The sequence below is a fragment of the Ambystoma mexicanum genome, chromosome 1q (genome assembly GCF_040938575.1).
Source record: "Ambystoma mexicanum isolate Mex_15411 chromosome 1q, UKY_AmexF1_1, whole genome shotgun sequence".
Lineage (NCBI taxonomy): Eukaryota > Metazoa > Chordata > Amphibia > Caudata > Ambystomatidae > Ambystoma > Ambystoma mexicanum.
This window is the reverse complement of record NC_090922.1, coordinates 1,062,078,029-1,062,099,337: the sequence shown is the minus strand read 5'-3', so window position 1 is coordinate 1,062,099,337 and position 21,309 is coordinate 1,062,078,029. Positions and strand designations below refer to the sequence as shown.

General features: G+C 43.4%; 1 protein-coding gene across 1 annotated transcript in view; it reads right to left on the bottom strand.

Annotated features, from left to right (window-relative positions):
• Positions 1-20,446, bottom strand: part of LRRC8B (leucine rich repeat containing 8 VRAC subunit B) — a 257,767-nt gene extending 237,321 nt beyond the window's left edge. Inside the window, exon 1 of the mRNA XM_069641752.1 lies at positions 20,129-20,446. The gene's annotated coding sequence lies outside the window, so the exon portion shown is untranslated. The remainder of the gene's footprint in view (positions 1-20,128) is intronic.
• Between the last annotated feature and the right edge of the window lie 863 nt (positions 20,447-21,309).

Below are 21,309 nucleotides of genomic sequence, written 5' to 3'. Positions count from 1 at the left end.
TCCATGACTTGGACACTTTTTCTGAAATCATGATGTACTTAAAGAAGTGGTGTAGGAACCTTGCCCATTTGGCTGGAGGTTGTTTTATCATTTCATTTGTCAGCCCATCTAGGGCCAGAAGTCGAGTTGTTTGCCTCGGTGATGATGTCTTCAATGGCTTGTTGGTACATAACCGTCTTCCACCTTTAATGTGCCCCTCTTTCTCTGCGTGGCTTCTTCCTCCTTGTCCTGGAATTTAGCATAACAGTCAATCCAGATCTTTGCTGGTATGGGGTTTATAACCAATGCCTCCTGTGGGGCATCTATCTCGTTTATCGTAGACCAAATTGCTTCTGTGTTTTTTGTTCTGATCTTGTTCAGTGTTTGCTCTGCGTCCTGGTTCATCATTTTCTTTTTGAGCAGGTGTAACCAGTTCCGGTATTGTTGCTTTCTCGGTCTATCAGACCAATTATTTTTTTCTTTTCCACAATTTGGGTATCATACACGTGTCGGTGTGAAATTGTTGGTTTTTTACTTCCACCTTTGGTTTTCGTCACACAGTCTTAACAGAGACACGTAATTCATGGAATGCTTTCCATCTCAGTCCTTCAGGTCTCCTATTAAACTTTTCAGTTTTTCATTAGGGGCGGTCATGTTATCCACTTGGATGTTCAGCCTGTTTCTGCCAGGGTTGACCTCTATGTTACTCCCATATGTCACCCTTTTGATGCTACTCAGCGGGATACAGGTACGTTTATCAGATTGAGATCACTTGCTATCATTGTTTGCACTTGCATGTATATGACGACTCCAGTCATGTTGGACGAGACACATATATAGTCAAGATTTTACCACTTTTTTCCCCCCTTCCATGTGTCCTTACCAGGTATATCACCCTGCGTTGTTCCATTCAAAATTATAATGTCTATAGATTGCATTGTTTTCCTCCATAGTAGGCCTCTTTTCTCTGATCTGGACGAAGTTGTTAAAGGGTTAGTGTGCTAAAAAATGTTACTGTCCCCATCATTCGGGCATGTGTAAAAAAACATTCCTATGCATCTTACCTTAGTTTTCCTCACTTTTACACATGTGTAAACAAGGTGTTGGGCGCAACCATCTTGTGCTAATCTTATCAGTTGCTGCATCATTCTAAGGTCGAGCGTCCCTGCTGCACCAAATCATATCCCCCGCCCCTGAAGCTGTCATCACTATTCCAAACGATAGGCTTCACCTATTTTCATGACATTAGTGGGCAGCATAGCCAAGCGCACCCAGTCATCACCCAAGTAATAACGTCATTTAACGCAGAACCCAGAAGATCACACACATCCTCTCACAGCGTGTCCCAAAATCGAATTTGCTACCAATAATTTTAAAGAAAACATTGTTAATCTGCAATTCCCCCAAGTGCTTTTGTTTATCAAAGAATGCTCCAAAAACCATATTATCGAGATCCACTGATTGCGATGAAAGACCAATAGTTGTTGGCCCTTAGGCGCAAGTGGCAAAAGTTCAAAATGACGCACATGGTGTTCCTTTCGGGGGGAAGATGTGGATTGGACGCATCAGATTCTTGCTACACCGTAAACGATAACAGGTTGATCTTTGTCGCTTGTACCGCAAAGGGCATATTGGTCCTGGTCTATCGTCTCACATGATGGTAATGCTGAACAATGTGGTGAAGCTATCTGCCAATGTTGGTTGAAAAAGCCATCCCACGGCAACTGGAAACTATGGCATTCGCAGAATGGTACACTATATCCGTGTAGATAACAGAATAAAAATATATTTTTTTATTCAATTTAATGTTGTAATTCTGCACCGGATGAAACAGTATAACGAACACAACCCACACATAATGAACACACACAGACAACGTGGGGGACTATTTTAGATTACGATGTGCATGGAAGATTAGCGCTGAGAAGTCGGTATAGCTCCTGAAGGTATGAATAAAGTGACTCAGAAATGGGACAACAGATGGCATTGTTACGGAACTGGGAATATTATCTATTGAAAAGCGAACCAAGTACCCTTGGAAAATGTTCTGCCCCCGGCCCTTTCAATAATGCAACTTGCACACGCTAATATTTCATGGGACGAAAGTGGTTTAGATATCACTAGCCTGCATACAGGTTGTGGGTCGTCTATGAGTAATGTCACAATATGCTCCAACAAACAACCCATAACTATGTCACTAATCAATACCGACCAAAACTCGAAACCTTTACTCATTCCTTTGTAAACTAAAGACAAATAATTATTAGTAGACTTATAAATGAACCGCGAGTTACACATTCGTTTTTTTTTTTTAAATACGGTGCAGTACACAGAACATATTCTGTCCTTTATTTACGTCAAATGGCATTTTTGCATGTCGCTGAATTCTCCCATATACAAACAGAACAATTTCCCTTTTTTTTTCAATCGCAAAAATATTATGTATAGTTCAATTTACATTATGATTGGTAGTTCCATTCTCTTGGCGTAACGTGCAGTGTCCGCTCTAAACAACGGTATGCATAAATTGAAACTAAATGTTCCAATGTCTACTTACAGTAAATGTTATCATTTTTGCAGGTATTCCACAGCTTATGTGCTTCTAGCCTGGCAATTGCTCCCTTTGGTCCAAGGTCACATAACAATTGAAGCTTGTTTTTAGCGTCTATGTTTGGTAGGTTTCGTTTTTGTGAATGAATGCCACAATATTAAAACATACCAGACAAGAAGCCACAGTGTATACGGATTCATTTCTTCTATCGCCACAAGCATCATCCAAGGAATTGACCTTCACTCCATGGAGCAATGAGCACAGCTGGCCCACATGGCATTCGGAAAATCCCAAAAAATGTTGGCTGGCATCCACCAATGCTGCGTGATCTTGAATACTGTCTCACCCATCACTAGTGCGGGTTATGAACCTATATATGATGTCATTCACGGCACTGTGGCCTTTCCATAGGCAAAAGCATTACATCTGGAGAGTCAATGTTCACGAAGAGCAGCTACCTTTGATGATTATTTTTTAATTTCGGAATAAAGTTAACCTTGTTAAACCCTGCAACCTATCTCTTTGCTTCTTTCACGGGAGGTTTGTATTCATTATGTTTTGAGTGTAACAGGGGGCAGCCGTTCACACTATCCATCCCGCCTGAGGCAGCTCTGTCTAAGTTCAAGCAAGACAGTTCGCATTGCTTCCCCATACCAGGTTAGTTGTGTTCATGATCCAACTAGACCTTGACTCAATCAACCGTGCGTGAGCATACGGTAAGCACAGATGAGCTTTAGCCAATTTTTCGGATTCATTCCATGATTTTCAAAACGCGGACCTGAGAAGTCTGCAGCCTTGTGCTCAACATTGCAGTAGTGCGCGAAGAGACGCAATCGCGACGGTCAAGTGAAAAGCATATATTCTTGGGAAGGCCGTAGCAAGTCAGGAAGGGGTCTGGGGCGATGAAGAATTGGTTCCCACTATTCCAGTAGGGTGTGCCATTCGCGGCAGACCAGTTTTCGAAATATGAAAATGGCTGGGGAGCGCAGGCCCAGCCAGCGAGCATAGAATTCCTTTGGTAGACTATCCGTTGTACCGTGAATAACAGCAAGAAATCAGTCTATAATAGGCACGATATACAATTATGAATTGTATTCTGTATAACTGTCATTCGAGGAGAGTTGGAAATTCGGGGTGTAATGACAGTTGCTTTTCGTTTCACCGAGCAGGGGAAGACGGGACTTAAAATTAGTTTTGGAACACATTTACACTGACGGTAAGATTCCTTTTGTGTCTGTACACAAAACAGAACACAATATCATATGATGTTATGATATGGCATTTATAACGCACATATGCACAAGTGCTTCAAGGCGCGGCGAGGCAAGGGAGGGGATACAGAGGGAAGACAGACAAAGATCTTACTGGGCCAGGTGACCTAGATATCACGAAAGTGCAAAAGGAAGACAAATAAAAAGCGCAGCCAGCAGATGGAAACTGCAAGAGTAAGTGCAGACAGCAGGTGTCAATTGCTGATAGGGGGCTGTAGGGATACGGAAATAGTCCCAGAGTGCAAGTGTTGCCAGGGGGGCAGTGCAGGTGGGCAACTGGCAGGGTGGGGACCTGGGCCCCGAGATCAAAGGATACCCAGGTCAGACGGTATGCTGGCAACCAGCACAGTTTCAGTCAGGAGATAGGAAGAGCAAAGGCAGATAGAGGAGAGGAGAGGAAGGACCCACGTTGTAACAGGGAGGGACGATCGGAGAGCAAAGAAGTCAACCAAGCCAGGGCATGATCGGTGATTCCCCGGTTATCACAGAGACGGTTGAAAAGAATGGTAGGGTTCACCATGTCAAAGGCAGAGTAGCGATCGAGTAAGATGAGGATACAGCGGGTGAAGGAATCAAGGTTGGAGAACACGTCCTCAGGGATGTTCAGGAGAACAGTTTTCTGCGCGTCCTGAGAAAGTACACAAAGCATCCAGTAGGATGTTAAAGTCTCCAAGAAGGAGACTTTAACAAGGAGACTTGTTAATTAAGAGGCACTAAGTAAACATTAATGATGACCTTGGACAGAGTGGAAGGAGGCCAAGAGGGCCTCCCACCGGGTGCCTCCATTAATGAGAGATCACAGAGACCATATGTAGAGTCCATGTGTGTGGCGAGGTAACGGCAGAGGATGTCGGTGAGGGTTCGGAGGCCTGGGTCGGAGACCAGGATGTCTTCGGTAAACCTCTTCCTATCAGATTTAGTGAGGAGATCAGAGTAGTCGATAGAAAAGATAGGAGAGACAGAGAGCACCATAGAGTTCATAGGCAGAGGGGAGAAGAGGAATGGTGTTGGAGGGGGCTGGGAAAAACAAGGGAAGTACACAGGGAGGGGCGCATGCAAAGCAAAAAACACTGTATAGAAACCTAGCAACAACAGGCACTTATTGCAAAAATGTTGATAAATAGGATACATTGGAAAATGACATTTTGGACGCAATGGTGTGCTATGTAGAAACCCAAAAAATACACACTTCAAAAGACTGGAATAGTCTATGAGAGAGTAGAAAGGGGCCCACTCACCGAGGTATTTGAAAAACGTAAAAAACGTTAAGGCAGAGCGTTTTCGGAGTTCTAGGGTTGACACAGGTCAGTCGATTGATCATTGCTATGTAAATCTTACCCACCATAGGCTTTCCATGCCAGTGCCAAGCACTGCATACGTCTATGGGGTTTGGGTCTAGAATTAGGGTTTGACATACACCAAGTTTCAGTGTCCCGCTGACTGAGGCAAATATCAATTTGCCCATCATTTTAGCAACCAAAATGGGCAGTGCAGCAACGATGTGCTAGGGCAATTCCATTTTTAAATATATCATGAATAGCATCGCAGACATATTGATATCAATGAAGCGAAGGTGAAAGAAGTACATTAATGAACCATACACCAAATTTAATCTGCATAATTGAATACTTTAGTACTTTGTGTAGTATTGAAATTGAGTAGAATTGTAGATGTACAATGTACAAACATTGGGGAACGTATTGAAAATGTTATTGTGAGCAGATTGTGAAGGCAGCAACTAATCATTTATATCGGGGAAGTTAACTGTTCCACAAGTACCTCTTTAGGTGGACAGGGCAATGTTTGCAATGTTTTGTGGCACTGCATGTGTCCTAGGAACAAAATCTGGATCGATTCCACAAGTACGCATGGCCAACACATTCAATGTCAAATCTTTCACAAATTCGAATTCCATTTCCTGGTATATTTATTTAGCCACCCATTGTTTCCTTCATTTTGTGAAGGCCTTGAGGTAACGAAGCATCCCAAAATGTCCTGCAGTTTTCGCTTGTTCCCTCCCAACGTTCTCGCTGTGCGCAAGTTCAGCTAGTCGTGTTCTGACCTCCATACCGTCTATGCCGAAACGCAACCTTCGGCCTGTACTTTAGGCACATATTGTGGAACATCTCCAAATCTACGGTATGACAGAATTCTGTGAGTCTCTTCGTGTCTCTTGAAAGCGTTTTATCGTACACAATCTTCTCAAGAGCTTTGTGTGGAGGTGAACATGGTACCTACTACTTCTTTTTGCATTTCTGCTCCTCCGATAAAGTTTCATGTGCCCATTAGTGAAAATGTTGGTTTTCTGTCCATGAGTGTACGTTGGAACAATGGTGCATCAATTGATGCCATTTTTCAAGTAGAATTTAGACAGACCCATCACAAGTTTTGGAGCTCCACCAAAGATGGTTGCTGATAGATTGACACCACTGTAAGATTTCTTCAGAACCTTTTTTCTTACCAGCAGCTGTATTTTTTTTTATTGACTGATTTGGCAACGTGCCATACATTGAACATTGAATTGATGATGAATGTGTGGAAACTGCTCTTGCATCGCCTAGGTTATCGAAACATACCTGTCAGTGGCTATCAGCTCTATTTGCATTCCCCTCGCTTGAAGATGTTCGACGGATCTGATGAAACCACGTTTCTCCATGGCCACAGAAGATGTACATTCAGACACCTGCACTATCTCCTAAATCACAATTTTTTTACTTTCCATATCTTGAAATTGGTATGTGCAGTACTTTGCTGAAAATCCTGGGCTGTCACACTGTCCGTCGCCAGCTAGCCAGAAACATTAGTCAGAACGTGCCTTCGATTGACATCTGTTCAATTTTCCAGGCTTCACTAATGGCAGGGAATAAGAATTCCCTTTGATATTTAAAGTACTGGGTTTTAGCAAGGAACTGAACTCCCACACATTGACAGAAACCGGAAATCTTACCGAAAGTAGACCTGCTGAAAAGTAAAGCTGCTGAACATAGTAGATTTCCAGCTGGCACTTTGCCCAGCATGGGTTGAGCGGACCATGAAAATGTACTATGGAGGTGGACACAGCTGACTTGGCTTTTCAGGTTAATGCCTTGTAATACACAAGATACAGTCACCAATGGCTCCCCGCATATGTTCCCCTTTAATGTATGTACACATTTCAGCATCTGTACAATCTCTAGCAAGCAGCTGTCAAATACAATGTATTTATGCTCTTTCAATCGTCTGGAGTGAATGTGGTTATTGAGTCCTCTGTGGTGGACAAATCGCCAAAACTAGGCAAATTGAGGTTGAGATCGGTCAATTGCGTTGAAGCTTCAGTCTCTGTTATTTCCGGTTGTGATATTTGCACACGATTTGGAAAAACAGATAAAAAAAATAAATAAAAATAAATAAATACATTTTAAAAAAAATCAAATGTTTCTTGGGAGGAACATATTTGGCATGTGTAGATTGTGTCAAGGGGTCTGCGAGGAATTGCAATGCATCTTCATTGCATTCAGTCTCATCCTGTCGAGTTGTCACATGGTAGCAATGGTCCATGGACACTTTGCTGGGTTTTCCATGACATTGCATTCAGTTTTCCGGACATTGGGCATAAGCATCACAAGTCTGCTTATTGACTGCACCACGCTGCGCCTCAAATATTAGTTGCTCCATTGTGAAATTTGGCAAGCGACATCTTTGCTTTCATTTGTTGCCTGTGTCTTTATACTTCTCTTCCTTCTAGGCCTGTAAGAGATGTGTTGAAAAACATGCTCAATGTATAGCACACAAACAGCACGTAACACTTTAAAAACAAAAAAACATGAATAAAACGACAGTCTAAAAATTTCTACAAAACAAACTTGCTTGTTCGTTTCCCTCGTTTTCTTGATTTTCTTTGAAACCGTGGGATTCTCTTCTGGTCCGTGTGCAATTCAACAGCTTGTGTACATTCCTTGAATCAAATAATCATTATTTAAAAAAATGTCTATCATAGTGGAAATTAAAATCTTTGTTCGCACAGAGCACTTACACACATTGCCTTGCATACAGTGTACATTAGTCAGAATATCCATTTCAGATTTCACCTGATAAACTTCCGAGATGTCCCATGTACTTGACCAAAGATCACCGTGGAAAACATACCGAGTCTAATTTTGCCCTCAAACTTTTATGAAAATATATTCTGCATTTGGGAGGAAGTGTAACGTTAGAACCGAAATCAGAAAAGTTTGAAACCATGCATGGTCACATTGATTTCACTCTCTAATAATATCCTTTGTAGGATTTACTTTCATTCTTGCTAGGGAACTGCAAGTATGCATACCTCATACTCTGGACCGGTTGCAATGGAGGAAGTGATTGTAGTCAAAGTTCCAGCATCCCCCTGTAACACAGTACTTGTTTCAGTAACGATTATAACAGCAAAATGGAACGGAGGCAAAATGGAATGGAGACAAACAGATGCAGACAATTGTACATATAGAGAAACCCATACATGCCACTTAGTGTTACTAACCGATAGCGCGCACACACACACATTCATTTTATTTCAAATTGCAAGCATAGTACATTTGCGTAAAGGACAAGTACTTGATAGGCGAGTGAAATTGATGTTGACTCAGGAAAAGAAATTGATGCAGAATCTTGCTCCTTCATTTTCAGTGCATGGTCATAAAGTGGTACCAGGGAAAATTAAAGTTGTATTAGATATGAGGGCAGATTCAACGCTCGAGAATATCACTTTGTGCATGTCGGTAGGACTCACCATTGGGAGACTGGACATGTCATGCAAGCGATTCCGAAAAAAATATGCAACTTTTAAAGGGCATTATGGCATTGTTTTATAATGGTCACAATTGCTTGATCTATTAGAGGATCAAGAAAGCGTGGACCAATTTAGTATAGAGAAATCTAGCATAGTAAAAATTCAATACAATCTGGTAGCTATGGAAACTTTAGTAAGACACTTGAAGTAAATATACACCGAAAGCTCCAATCCGTTCATGAAGTTACCATTTCAGTACCCTACCAGATTTACATCGATAGATCATAGATAGTACTTATTTATGCAGCCCATCAGTCCTGCATAACAACAAAAACGGCCAATTCCTCGTGCAGGACTCACCGGAGGCAGCGTGTGCATACATTCGGTTGGAATTGCATTTGGAAGCAATTTACAAAGAACTCAGTCAACTTTTTGTGTACTTGGATTGTTCGTACATATCGTCGGTAAAGTGCAGACTGCAGATGCGGAATCGATTGGCCCTCACGTCCTTCAAGACATCCTGGGCTCTACTTTCAATCTCGTCCACCGTAAAACCACAATATTTAACCAATGTTCTTATTACCTTAGGGAATGTATGCAGGACCATGCCGTGTCCTTTTGCACGGCTCATAGAAGGTCAACCGAGAAACATACAAGCAGTCATTCTTGAAAAGTCAGTAAGATCTGTATAAAAATAAATAATTAAAAATAACACTGTATGCATGTGATTGATGTAATTATATTACAGCTCTCTATGCAATATTTATTTTAGTCAAAGAAGGAAGACCTGTGTAACCTTGTCGAATGAACACAACGATAACAGTCTTACAGAAATGATTGTTAGAACGCAAATCTTAAGATGTTACTCGTCCGTTGAATGTACTTTAGGGCATCAAAAGGGAGCATGCTTACAAACATGAACCATAAAAGATTCCATTCTATTACAATGAACATTGATGCAATGTGCTATTTTTCGAGATCAAAATACTTGAAACATTAGACAATGGTGAAGTCATTAAGCGAAATGACCATTGCAATGCTCGGTACAATAGGTGGAAATAGAACAAAAAAAATTGAGATCAGCAATGAATGAATATAGCGAAGGAAAACAAGCAGATTAAACAAGCAGGGGAGCAAGTATCCTGGGAACAGGTTGCACGATAAACAAATACCGTATAGAGCACAGAGATGTTCTGTAAAATATCAAGCTGTTTAAAGGATTAGAAAAGTGGGTGCGTACGTGAACGTGTGACGTGTTTGTTGCGGGGTCTTGCACAGGGGAGCATGGAGACACTGGGTCTGGGAAGGCCATGAGAACATTGGTCACTGTACAGAATAACCCTTTTGTAGTGTACATGCTGTTTGGCACCTTAGCCGTTCACACCCACACAGCCACCTTGCGAGTTCATGGCCACAGGTGCGAAATGCCATTGATACTGGAGGGGGGTATGGAGGGGCATGAGGCAAGCGCAAAAGGACTGGAACACCACAGAAAGGAGACAAACTTATGTCGGTAGCTGGGGCGGGTGTTGAAGAGGGGAACCTGGAGACACTGAGCCGGGGGAGGCCATGAGAACAATGGTCACCCTTGTTGGTAAGGAAACGATCATTGCCCCCCCACCCTTGCGTCACACTAGAAACATACCATATGTAATAACCACTGACCATAGAAAATAACCCATACTTTATAGCCCCCAGCTCAGCCATAAGAAACCATTTTGTACTAGTCCCAATGCTATCTTTTCTACCAAGCCCGAAAATACCTCTCTATGTAGAAATGCAGCTCTCATCTATCATCCCCAACGCCTCGCACAGCCAGCCCACACCATCGCCTCCCCCTTGTCAGCTCTGCGCGAGCCCTGTTCTCAAGGAAGCCTTGTTACAATCCTGTAGTATGATTTCGGAAAGAATGCCCACTGCAACGAGCGCGAGACAGTGAGAAGTCATAAGCCAAGTGCTTATTCATCTCCACTAAACTGCCTGTGCCCTCTCAACCACCACCCTGCCAGTCCAGAGCCCACCAGCTTCAACCCCCCAGTTCCTTTCATGGTGATACCCATCTGACCCTCCAGCGCCCCGATCACTCCAGGACCCCCACCACAGCCCTAATCCTGTGGGGCAATATATTTTCCCAAAAAACAACAAAGCGTCTACCTATTTTATGAGGACCCAAGCGGGCCAGATGGCAGATCAAACCTTTGGGGTCGGCACCTGGGTGCAGAGTTTGCGGTATCAAAGAGAATCCAAAAGGGTAAAGGTTAGAATGCCATTAGCTTATGCGACCCGATTACCCCTATTCATGCAAGATTTTATGTGTGCCATTATTTCTGCATTATCAGATCCTGATGTTTAGTTAGAAAGATGTGTGCTCCCTTGCCCTGACCACACCGCGGAGATGAGCCCAGCTGACCCACGTGTGCGATTAGAGCAACATTATCATCTTGTTTCCCTTACAGTATCAACTGTTCCATAGGCCCCTCACCAATCCAATGCTAGAATGTGCACCCTATTCATGATGTCATCAGTGATGCTGGTACATTGATACTGGAGGGGGGATGGATGGGCATGAGGCGATCGCAAAAGGGTCGGAACACTGCTGAAGGGAGACACACTTATGTGGATTGCCAGGGCAGGGTCTTGTAGAGGGGAGCCGGGAGCCACTGGGTCTGAGGAGGCCATGAGAACAATGGTCACTGTGCAGAAGATCCCTCTTGAAGTGTACATGGTGTTGACACCTTGAGCGTTCCCACCCTCCATGCCCCCTTGCGAGCGCATGGCCACAGGTGCGAACAGCCATTGATACTGGAGGGGGGATGGATGGGCATGAGGAGAGTGCAAAAGGACCGGAACACTGCTGAAGGGAGACACACTTATGTGGATTGCCGGGGCAGGCTGTTGCAGAGGGAAGTCTGGAGACACGGGGTCTGGGGAGGCCATGAGAATAATGGTCACCGTGAAGAATGTTCCTTTTGAAGTGTACATGGCGTTTGGCACCTTGAGCGTTCCCACAATCCCAATACTGGAGTGGGGTATAATGGAGAGGGGATGGATTGTTGCAGACGAGGTGAGCTCAAAAGGGCGCCAGCCATTCTTTCATGTCCCTCATAAACGAGTGAGCGTGTTCTTGATTTCACTGAAAAATTTAAACAACTATTCGTATATGCTCATTTGTATTTTATTTAGTTTGGTGATGTTAATACAAACTACATATTGTATACTTGAGGTTGCTGCACAGTGTGTGAAAATCCCCTGTACTGTTCGCTGTCGCTGCGGAATCCTCCCATAAAGCCACCATGTAAATGAACGGTAGGCTACCAGCCTGTACCACCTGTGGAAGAGAAACACATACTGTAACTGAATTAACCATACAAATGTTCCACCCTTACTTGAAAACGCATCCGGGAAGACAAGGCCATAGTTGCCCTTACAAACGTTACTTCCCTGATAAATGAACTTGGGCTTTGGAGTCTAGACACCTTACAAAAGTGAACACCCATTTAATCCATAACGGTTTGGCCCACAAAGAAATATTGTTTCTTAGCTGAAAGTAAAACACACGCAAGTGATGAACACTCAGGTTTGCAAAAAGCGATAGAAATATATCCAATTTGAAGACTAAATTCATTTGTCAGTGATCGATCAAAGTTACAACAATGTAGGAGTCAAACTAAATATTATTCGCCTCAGTGGTCAAAATGGCATCACCTCTAAAGTAAACGTACTCGTTACTTGGATTGTGAAGGCAAACTGTGGCGCGAAGTTCGTGCATAAGCACCATCATAATCCCCAACACAGACCTTGTGAGGCAGGTGCCCCTGAAGTCATGCAGCTCATAGCAGTGGTGTTTCTTCTTCTGATATGTATGCCGAGCATCCAGAGTTTTCTTTGCAGCAGCAGTTCTCCACCTCGGTTGCCATGACCTTGCAGCGATTGCAGGTACACCAGGTGGAAACGTCTTCCATGCGACTAGGTTCAGGCTCATGATCCGGTGATTCATCTTCTTAAAATATTGTTCTATTCCCCATTGTTTCCGCATATTTCTCTTTCAATTACTTCCTCCTCGAATACTCAGGCTCGTAGCGGTACGGCTGTATTGCTGCCATTATACTAAACATTTTTTAATAAAATGCAAGCAACAATTAGTATTGGTTTGCATGGGCTCTGTGCTAAGAAAGTAGCTGAACAGAGCAGAAACGAGCCACCGGCAATAAAAAAAAAAGAAAAAAAAAAAAAGACAGTGAAACGATTGAAAAAAGCTACTGATGAGAAGAGGTCTGTTTATACTTATTGATGAAAGAGGTCGTCCAGCCATTTCCATGGAGACACGTCAATAGCTTGCGCACAGAGAACCTTTACACGAGACGTGCGTCGGATTTGTGAAAAGGGGCTTAAGTGTCTAGTGATGTCAGATTCAGGGGCGGGGGATATGATTTACTGCCGCAAGGGCACTTGAACTTAGGGCGATGCAGCAACGGATACGATTAACACAAGATGGTCACGCCCAACCGGTTGCTTTCGCATGTGTAAAAGTGAGGAAAATTAAGGTAAAAAGCATATGAATGTTTTTTTTACGATCAATACAGTATGCTGAAAAACAGATGCCTGAACGATCAGGACAACATTTTTGAGCGCACTAGCCCATTAAATCTTCAATTTCCCAGTTTTGTTGGTCCAGGCAAATGCTATTTAGTTTGCCCAAAATGATAAAGAACGGATCATTCCAAGTCCTCCTTTACTGGTCAATCAACGCAATGATATCTTCTGGTAGCAGTTGTGTTGCATGGTTTCAGTATGTGTAGATTAATACTAGTACTCTATGATTGGCTCAGTTGTCCTTCGGTAACTCAACTGCCACCATCTGTATATACAGAGTTTGGTTGTAAATATGTAACGAAGTCCAATGCAAGTAATGTTTAATGACTGTCAAAAGGCCCGACATTGGTCTTCCTTTGGGCCCTTTAATTGCTGGATTTAAAAGCACCCAGTATCTATCTAGTATCGGGGGCCTCTCTTAGCCATGTCTCCTGTAAGCAGATGACTTCAAACCCCTCTATTTGTGATTCCCCCTTTTGAAATAGGTGGGCGAAGCATCTGGTATTCCAACATGCCAGGGACCAGTCTGATTTTCCTCTGTCTTTATCGCGTTATTGATTATGGACTTTTTCTGCCAACAACCCTGCCAGCCATTTCCCATTTGCTTTGTGGCCCTCTTTGTTCTGGTTTGATTTGCTGAATCTGTCACGTTTCTTTCTCTAAGTAGTTTTTCTCTGAACTTTATTATATCTGAATCAATTTTTTTCCCCACCTCTTGATATATCAATGCTTTCGCGGCCGTGTGGGTCTTGATAGACCCGTTTGGGTGTTTGAGGTCTTGACCTCATATTATGTAAAGTGCTAAAAACCAGTTCTACAGGCACAATGCATATCCATTAATATGAAATAGGAAGATGCTAAAAACAGATCAAGAGGAAATAACCTATACATCCAACGGATTCCAATGCATATACCAGAAGCAGATTTAAAATGTTTTGGCCAAGATTTATTTTTCTCAGTCTACTGAAACTTCAAAAGGACAAAGATGGAAGAGCGTGGAACCCAGCAAATGCTCTCCGCAGCGGAACACCACAATTTAAATCTGGATGCTCTCACCCGTGTACATTTTTTCACTACAAAAGAAAATATATGGAGTGCTGCCCGGAATGCTTCTAAAATCTTATTTGGAATTACCTGTATTCAACATTTTCAAGACTTGGCTTTAATAACTCACGAAAAAGAAAGGCCCCCATGATTAAACTACATGGTTGAGAAACAGAAGACATAACATATCAGTGGGGCTTTCTTTGTTTCCTTATTTTTACGTATGAAGATTGACACTAGTCTCTTGGACTGACTCCTGCACCTAGACGGATGCAAACTCATCTAAAAGTGTGGGTCAGAACACAAACCCTAAGCCACAGTGTCTAAGAGCAAAGAGGGCAGATTAAGACCTTGGAAAAGAAATAATGATCCAAACTGAAACTACCACGAAATCCCAAGTTCTGGAATCATGTATCCTCGTCTGTGTGTGTATTTACTATCTATTTCCACATTGATGTGCTGGGTTGGTGGCACCAAGCTAGGACATAAGCGTTGGGGGTTTTCTCTGAAAGGGACTCAATGGTTCTGTCATAACTCAATTTGAAATTGAAGGTCCTTTTCATATGCAAATCAAAACACTTGTTTAGAGGTGGTTGTTGGGAGGTCCATATCCCCCCAACCCCAGAGTCTGGATGGTTATGCCCAACAAGCTATTCTGGGTGTTTGGCACTAAAGTGGTTTCCACCCCTGAGGGACTTGTTGGGAGGGTCAGAGAAATAAATGTGTGTTGAGGGATTTAATTCAGGTCGATATTGTTTAACAGTTGGAAAGTTCCAATACATAATAATCAGAATGTATTATAGAGTTTTAGGTATCCTTTTATTAGTGTCCGTTTATGGGGAAATGGAGGACCTTAAAATCCATACTCTGAATGTTCAACAACTTAAAAAGGTCTGGTGATATAATTTAATAAAATCATTTTGTGTTTCCCGTTGATTTTAGTATGCCATCCCGTATGTTTCTTGTTACGGTTCAAAACTTTATAACATGGACATTTAGAATAGAAATGTATTGCACAGCCATATCTCTACCAGAGGTTAACGTAGTCTGGGTTTGTTTCTCTATTTTCCCTTTAACCGTTTGTTTTTTTGTTCACTGTGATAGAATGTGTATTTGGACTCTTAGAATGGACTTCATTATGAAGCCATATCAAAAAGAAGCTCATATTGCAAACCGTTGTCAATTCCCTCCTTTATTAGACTTCATGTATGACCCTAGGTCCCGATTCCCGTTAATTTCAACCTGCATAGCCATTATTTTGCGCTCACCAACATTTTCAAACAATGGGATTTTGACAGAAACAGACATTTCCAGGAGGCAGGCTAGACCAAATATAGAGGAGTTATATGCATATATCTTGTTTGTTGGTGAGGCTGCACTTGTCCCAGCCAAAGTGGCACTGAGTGGGTAGTTTTGAATGCAATTTGGACCGTTTAGTCCTTCATATGACTTTGATGAGCAGGAATGGTATTACTGGACCGCCCTAATGCGGAATACCCCACTTTAGAACATGGATAGCGTCATCTAATCCAGTGCAGTAGTTCCTTGTTTCACCGACTCTCTTGCTACCGGACCATACCGAGGGCCTTGCATAGTTGGCAGTATGAAGTTTGCCACACAAGTTTGCTAACTATGCCATCCAGAGCGCACACCAGTCCTGAAAACAACAGCTTCCCTCTCATCCTCCAAATTCTTTCTCCTCTCAATGCTCCTACCAAGGGCTGGTAGGAGACGAGTTTGGTCATCTGGAGTGTCACAGAATGTCTCCTAAATCATAGGGAGAGTGAAGGTTTTGTAAATAAGTCGGTTACTGTCAAGGGGCTTTGGTATAAAACTCATAGACGAAAAGTGACCCTTCGCATTAGGTTTTGAGAATTCATCAACACCTCCTTGCTGGGTCTTTTAAGTTTTGGTAAAGCCTGCCCTATTACCCCAGGGTTATTGAAACTGCTAGGAGAGCAGCTGCAATAGGCAGAGAAAACAGCATGGTTAAATGCAAATAAAGAAACACATTTCTGCATATGTTTTCTCCAAGAAACAAGCCCATGAACAGCCTCATTTATGAAGAGCAGGGTAAGATGGATGAAGAAACATCCAGTACAGCTAGCCATTGTGGCTTCTGGCTATAACAGAAACTATGGAATATGTAGCATAGGTGTTGGCCTGCTGGCAACTCTTGTGGCATTAACTGGAAAAGGCACCTTTGTTATTTTGTACAGCCTTGCACCATTTAAACCAAAGCGCATAGCTTTCACATTCATTTTGTCTATCAAAGGGTTCCAATTGAAATCTTACGCTTTCAAACAGCATGCAACGATCATTCAATTGCCTGCCTGTTTGTGCCTTCAGCTGCTCCTTTCACAGTGTAGAGCTGCCACTGTCTCCTTCTCTCTGAGCACCGCCCGTTCTCACAGAGACGCCTCGCTGATCAATGTAGCTTAATGTCCCCAATCACTCCCGGCTGCTCCCTGAGACTCCATCTTCTCCTCTCCCCCTTTCGCTTCCTGAGAACTCTAGCCCATAAACCCCTCTCTGCTCCCACAGAACTCTGGCATGGAATCCCAAACAGAGACTAATATTCAGAAAGAGGATCAGGGCTGGAGGGACCTACTCAGGAGTTTGGATGAGCCGATACAACTGAAAGAGGAGCCTACACTCATGAGAAACAGAGGAAGCAGACGCCCAGCATGCTGAGAACAGTGGGGTACCAAGCTTGGACTGAGTACTGGTTTTTCGACTATGCACCAGGGAGCACTTGATGTGATCATGGTGTCGGTGAGGGAGCTCTTGTAGTGTATCACAAGCAATGTAAAGATAAAAGAGGAGGGCAGAACCACCTGGGCAACGTAGCATAGAAGTCAGGATTTTTGGCTGCATTAATATAGAGTGTGACATGAAGGGTGCAGGTGAAAGCAATCAGGCAGTTTCTCCGTGATGGACCAGGAGAGAAGTAATTGGTGGAGTAGGATGGGGTGCTGTCTGAACCCCCAACTTCTCAGGAGCCACGATTACATGTCTGTTTGAGGGGGTCCTTGTCTGGAGACAATGTGGGGAAACAGACTTACATCAGATATGGCTACCTGTGTGAAGTGGAGCAGTTGGGCTGGTGAAAAAGGGGGCTTGCAGGAGAGCAACAACGAGTGGAGTGACTAATGGACAGTATTCTGGACAGAGTGTCTTCTGGAAGAGAGGTTCTGGGAAGGGGAAGTGGTAGACAGGAGGGAGAGCCGGAGGGGAGAGGGGCTGTCTTCTGGAGTAGAGTATCTTGAATAGAGAGCTCCTGGACTTCGAGATGTGGAGGTGTCCTGAATAAGAGTATTTGGAGTAGAATTTATTGTGAAGGGGTGTAACTTCTTCGAGGGTTCATGGAGTCGAAGGTCTGCAGGGGCGAAGACTGAGTAAACTCTGTATTGTGGTCTCCCGTGGGGGGGGGCAGTGGAGTGATGGTTCAGCTCCTTTTGCAAGGGAAGGACATACTGGGACGTCTTGGATTAGGGGTAGACGGACGCTCTTCAAATGACAGTTGAAAGGATTATGAGGGTTCTCGTCAACTTGAATGCAATGAGATTAATGGATGCAGGAAAAAAAAATGTTTACAAAATAAAAATAAAAAGAGACCCTGATAAACTCGTTTTGCCACTAGTGAACGCGCGGGTTGTGACTGGGCCTCACTTCAATGATCAGCAATTTCTACAGTACATATATGTCATGTGTTGCATTTGTGTCTCAACATTTTGCCCCTAAGGTGCACCAGCTAGATGACATTTTCCTGCAGAGTACGACAACTCTTATTTCTGCTGCACGCTCTCTAGGGCACAAAATGCTATCCTTCTGTATTGCAGCTCCCCTTTCCGTTATTCTCCTTTCGTACAGGCTTCCGTCAGATCCATGGTGAGATTTTCATTACCCCTCCTTCCCCACTTTCCAAGATCGGGTCACAAACCTGTACACCGAGAGCAGGTGCTCCAGGTTGAACCACACTGTGCATACATACACCTGTGTAATAAGAAACCCTGCAGGTGCGGCATCCCCGCTCGACTATGCACCTCCATGGAGTGATGATACCCTTGCTTTGGGGGTTCAAGCAGCACATTTTAATGCACAAGCCTGGATGGTATTCTTCTGGTCCCTAAACCTTTTCTCTGGATTTCTCTTTTGTGCACCAGTAAGTTCCTGCAGCCTCAAAAACACAACGCCACCTTCAGACCATGCCAGCACTCTCACAACATGAACCATCCTGAAACCAGTATATTCCCCTGGGTAGGGTTTCGTTCATGTCACCATACCACCCTTTAGGAGAGCTTTGTGGAGGAGCTCAAGAGGGGGGGGAGTGGTGTTGCTATAATGTTGTTATTAGAGACACACACATACAATGTCACCCTACTGTGTAACCACCACCATGGAAGGAAAACCCCCTGCATTCGTGAGTTGCAAAACCTAATGACCAGGTCAGTGGAAGGCTTAGTCAGTGCTCCAAAAAAGATTTGGAAGTGGGAGTATTTTACTGCCTATTTTTTAAAGTTGAGAGTAAAATATATATTTTTTTAGGAAGTAAAAATGTAAGTCCAATAGGTTTTAACTAAAAGCCTGAATATTTGTTTGTAATGTGTATTAATTTGCCCCTTTTTATTTATACACATTAAACAGATACATATTTACTTCTTCCAATTAGGAAGTTAAAATAATATTTCTTCCTGTGGTACTATGTGCCTACTTGTACAAACATATCCATGGAGCTGCAAGGGTGAAAGCAGGAGTGCACGATTCTACATGTATTTTCCCTATTTTTTGTTGGGAGTACGTTTACTCCCGGTTTTAATTTTTTGGGAGTATTTGTCAATTTTTTGTGAAGAAAAGTGGCCGATACACACCTTATCTGTAGGGCTGGGCTTAGTGCTTTCTGAGGAAGCAGTTGTGTTGAATGCAGCTGCTGCCAGGATCATTTCAAGGAGGCTGATAAGGCTGGGTTCCATGTCAGTTGAGCGCTCTAACCCCTAATAATCCCTTCTCCACACGCACACACCCCACCCCACCAAGCACCAACAGGCACAAAGCACATTCCCCGTCACAAGCACACACTAACCCCACAATTATCAATCACCTGCCAGCCAAGCTCCACATACACTCTGAACACATGGCACTCACCCATCACCCTGCATACCTCACTGAATACTTCAATCACACTATCTTCCAACCTGGTTCCTGAATCAGAGTGCCCAAGTATGTTATATATCCATTAGGGTGACCAGATGTCCAGGTTTTGCTAGGACTGCCCCAAAATCAGGGCCGCTGTCCACCTGTCCCGTTATTATTAAAGCCCGTTTCTGTGTTTAGGAAGGGTGACCACTGGCAGATTTACAGCTGCGACTATAAATGAAACTCGTTTAACAACTATCTTTACAAGCCAAATATACACTTTTATAGTTTGCCATAAACCATCATAGGCTGGGCTTGAACCTCAAACCATGCTCATAAATTACTTGATTCTCAAGCCACCTCTGTGGCACAAAGGGCTGCATGGTAACGCCTGAAATAGCAATCCGAACAAGCATTCGGAGCGAATCTTCCTTTGTTTTGAACATGCTTTCAGTCATCCATACAGTGTATACGGGGGCATGGCTTAACTATGACCCCATCCCCACACACAAATCCCTTTTTCCCATTATTGACGTGTAGGCATGGCACACGCACATTTTAGCCTTATTTTGACATCAGTAGCGGGTCCCGGTTTTCATTTTTTTTTTTTAATCTGGTCAACCCTAACATCCATGACTATGAACGACATATGAAATACGCCATCACAAACGTCACCACGATTGTCTTTCCCAAAGCTTGCTTTTCATTTTGACAGCTTATTCTACAGGTTTTAACAAATCAGTCAGTAACAGCTTGACCATTTTAAACCCACCTCAATGAATCCCCTCCATCCCATGCAATCCCTACCTGGGGTCGATATAGAATTGTGTGACTGAATAACCACGGGTTTCCACAAAATAATCTGCCGGCATTCTCTGTAGATCGTTTTCTTGTGGCGTTTTCATCACATCTACTTGCTCCAGCACCCGTGGTAGGGTGGAACCGGGACGTGACGCCCAGTGCCTGTAATGAAGCAGCGGCGCAGCACATAAAGCGCTGGCAGAACAGAGCAAAGCACCAGGATGGGAAAACCAGCCAAGCAACGCCGCTAACAATCAAGAGCAGGAACCGGAAAGCTGCTGAAGGCAGGGGGAGGGGCTCACTGGCACACGGACCGTGCCGCTATCTGTCAGAAAATGCGTAGTATGTCCGCGCATGCTCTGTGGATCTAGCCTAAACCGCTAGACTGGACAAAAGATGTGGATGTTTTGTCGCGTTCTATGCACGTTCAGTGTGTATAGTGAGGTGTTTGTGCTAAATCGCATCCGTTTCCACAACTGCACTCTCAGCATTTGGGTATTGGTTACATACTTGCCAACATTCTGTGACCAAAAAGATGTAGGATTTTTCAAATTTAAAAATAATCCTTAGCATAACAATGACATCACATGACATTACAAAGCGTACATTGTTGGCACCAGTGGAGCATTCTAAAATGCGCAACCCATCAAACAGCACAACATGGAAAGATCCTCAAATGTTTAAAATGTATAATTGTGAATAGTAAGTTAACACCAAATTCAATTGCCTAACTTCACAGAAAATAATCACACAGTGCTGGTAGGCAACGTTGGCCACTGCTCTGTAGCAGCAGCCTGGGCAGTACATATATCATATATATTCCTGAAGTGCAGGTTGAACACTGAACAACATGGAGACTGATACTGTCCTCAGTCTGATAGGCAGCTGCTGTGTGATGGTAGAACGCTCTGCTACTTGTCTTCTGTGTTGGCTCACCGTCCTACGGCATGTCCCGTCAAGATTGCAGGGCAGAGTCATGTAGCTGTCAGGTCAGTGGATTGATCTGAGCCCATCACTCAAATGTATCACTTACCGGCTCAACGCACAGACAGATTAATTGCCTTGGAGTCACATACATTTCCGGATGCTAAAAAGCAGTAGGATCTGTCACCCAAATCTGTAGGCGGTAGGACTGCTTAAAAAGTAGTAGCCTGCTGCTTAAATCAGTAGGGTTGTCAAGTATGCAG